Genomic DNA, 3,586 nt, shown 5'->3' on the forward strand with positions numbered 1-3,586 from the left:
GTCATGAGATCAAGCCCCACCTGCGCACAGAGTCTGCTTGATATTCTCTGTCTCCATCTGCCCCTCCCGCTCGTGCTCTCTCTAAAATAAATAAATAAATCTTAAAAAGAGAAAAAAGCTAAAATGATTAGGAAAAACCAATAATGGATAATGAGTTTCTGCTACTGCTGTAATTCTAACATTAAGATCAAGATCAGGCCTCTCCCCCCATTCCCAAGCCCTCTGCTCATGTTACATCTTAACTACCACTGAATGTAGAAAAACTATGAATCCTGGCCCCAGTTGCCCTTGGTTCCTAATGCAGGTGTAGAGACACACGGGCCTGTTTGCATTGTCTTATTTTTTCTGTCCTTGTTGGCAACCTCTTTTGAGTTGGTTTTGGCTACAGAAACAAGACTGCTATAACCTACGCTATCCAAATATCTAAAATGAATACCACAGCACTGACACACACATGCACATAAGACGACAGACTAAATAACCCTGATGACTCAAGACTGACTTCTGGAATAGTCATGACAAATCAAACCATGAAATTCTTTAAAGAAAAAAAAAATAAACAATGCCTAAAGGAAGATGAAGAAAAGGAGAGCTGTAGCTAAAGCTGTACCTCTGAAAGTCAGTGTTTGGTCCAGTCCAGACCCACTCAGCCCAGCAGCCTGATGACAATAAAACATCATCAGATGTAGGACTAAGATGTCAGGGAAGAGAAGGTATGGAGAACTGCATCAGGCCAAAAGGGCCCGAGAAGATTTCAAGGACAAATGTCTTCTGATGAAAAAGAGAGAGCCAAAAACAGCTGGGTGGCTAACACAGCTTTAAACAAAGAAGTAACTGTCAATGCCTGCTATGTGTGGGCTCTCTGTGATCCTGAAGGGCAGTAAAACAAGTCAGTATTTCAAGCTAACTTTCGGAGGACTCAGGTTTTACCCATCATCAAGGCCAAGCTTGCTGACTTCTGTTTTTCATTGTCTGAAGAATGGTTAGTTCACCAAAAGCATATGACTATGTTTGGAAAAAAAACAAAAAACAAAAACCTACTCCAGGTTTAAAAATCCCACCTCTATTCTAACAACCTAGGATGGGGAGTTATAAACAATAAAGCAAACTAATGGAGAAAAATAATAGCAGAAATTATTTTACATGATAGATAACTCCAAGGGTGTTAGGCTTGTTACCAAGGGAATGTTATGTACAAGAGAGAGTACATATTCCAAGAGTAATAAGAGTATCCCCCACCAAATGTGGAAGTACACTTACAAATTACTAAATTTCAATATAAAAATCAGCAAGACATGGGAGGTGGGGAGAGGGAGATGAACAGACAGAGCACAGGAGATTTTTAGGGCAGTGAAAATAATCTGTATAATACCGTAATGATGGATACATGTCATTATAACATTTGTCCAAATCCATAATTCATGAATGACAACATACCACTCCTCCTCCTCCCCAACCCAATCTGGGATTGGTAGAGGAGGTGACAGGGCAGAGAGGAGTCCAAGGTTCAGCAGCTAGGACTGTAAGTTGGGTGCAGGGGTACAAGCGCATCTGGTGTGGGGGGTCCCAAACAGACCAGGCTTGGTCACTCACCACTGACAAAATCCAAAGGCAGAGAGAGGCGTGGTGGTGAAACAAGAAAGGAATTTATTTCAGTGAGGCCAACACCAGAAGACAGCTGAATAATGTCTTAAAGCCTGTCTCCAAAGTGCTAAAAATACATCCAGGTTTATGTAAGGAAAATGTGGGACTAAGCTTGGTGGGTACAGGCAGGTGGGAAGTGAAGGTCAGTTTGATCACTGTTGTGGAGGACCTTGCTGGTTCAAGGCAGTCCTTATTGCCTGAGGGGATAATTTCAGTTCCCAACATGGATGTTTTGCTGGCAGGATCTTTTGCCTAAGTTAAGAGAAGCTGGATAGAAGAACTTAATCAACTGGGAAGTACAGACTGAGGTCAAAATGAAGGTGGCTGGAGTCTTCTTTCAGAATCAAAGGTAAAAGGGTCTGGGGCAGAGCTGTTGACAAGTGCAGAAGGGAAGCTGTGGGCAGGGGAGAGCAACCAGACAAAAAAAAGAGTCCCAACAAAGCTCCTGTCAATGCCACGGAGAGCTGTCTGTTAAGCATCAGGTCATTCGTAATAGGGAAGGACTTACACAATCCTTAACTTCAAAGTGCTTAAACAAAAGCAATGTCTTCTTTCCAAAGCTTTAATCATCTGTTCTTTGAAAATTCTTTCCCTGATTTTGTCTGGCTTTCTATGTCCCCTAGAGAAATTTCATCCACTTAAAAATGGAAACTCAACTCTACAAAACTCAAGATATTTTGTACACTTAGGAATAAGATACTCAAAGCCTTGGAAAATATCCAGACCTAATCAAAAGCAAGATTCACGTAGCAGCAGACTTCCAGTCTAACTCCTTAACACACAAAAATTGCACTCCCACTCCCAAAGGGATTTCCACTTTATTTGAATTCAGGCATCTTTAAACCAGAAGCATGGATAGTGAATAAAAGCTGTAAAGCATAAGGGAAAGGCCAAATGTGAGTTTAAACCCAGATGAGCCATTTAGAAGGTGGGAGAAAGGTCTTTCATGTCATTGAGGATCTCAAAAAACTCCAAGACCTTTACCACTGCTACTAGCTCTGAGCGGTTCTCTCCCCATCAGTTCCTTCAGATCTCTGCCCAAATGTCCTGGAAGTAAAGACTTCTCCAACCACCTTACTTAAGTGTGCAATCCCCACCTCTCCCTTACACCTTTTTCTAGTTTATTTCTCTCTACATAATTTATCACCATTTAATAGGTTTCATTTATTTGTTTATGATGTCTCTCCCCCACAAAGATGTGAATCCCATGAGGACAGACAGTATTATCTGCTCTACTTCCTGTTGCCTCCCCAGAGCCTAGGACACACTTGATCCATAGCAAGGATTCAGAAACATTTAACTGAATATGTAAATATAAATGAGTTAATTCAACCCTCCACTGAGCTATTATCACCTACACTTCAGGGTTATTTTTAGAAATAAAAAATAAAAATGTTTTGCCAAGACTGAATTATGAAGAAATAGACAGTCTGAACAGACCAATTACTAATAAGGAGAAGGAATCAGTCGTCAAAAACCTCCCAACAAACAAAAGTCCAGGACAGATGGCTTCACTGGTGAATTCTATGTTTAAAGAAGAATTAATATCAACTCTTCTCAAACTCTTCCAAAAAATAGAAGAGGAAGGAACACTTCCAAAATGTAAGAGGCCAGCACTACAGAGATGCCAAAACCAGACAATGCCACCACAAGAATAGAAAACTACGGGCAATATCCCTGATGAGCACAGATGCAAAAATCCTCAACTAAATATTAGCAAACTGAATTCAACAATACATTTAAAGGACTATATAGCGTGATCAAAGTTGGATTTGTTGCAGCGATGCAAGGATGCGTCAACATCTACAATCAAAGTGATATACCACATTACCAACATAAGAATAAAAATCTTATGATTCTCTCAATACAGAAAAATCATTTGATAAAATTCAACATCCATTCAAGATTAAAAAAACTCCACAAAGTGAGTAAAGAGGGAGTA

This window comes from Ailuropoda melanoleuca, chromosome 4 (genome assembly GCF_002007445.2).
Source record: "Ailuropoda melanoleuca isolate Jingjing chromosome 4, ASM200744v2, whole genome shotgun sequence".
NCBI lineage: Eukaryota > Metazoa > Chordata > Mammalia > Carnivora > Ursidae > Ailuropoda > Ailuropoda melanoleuca.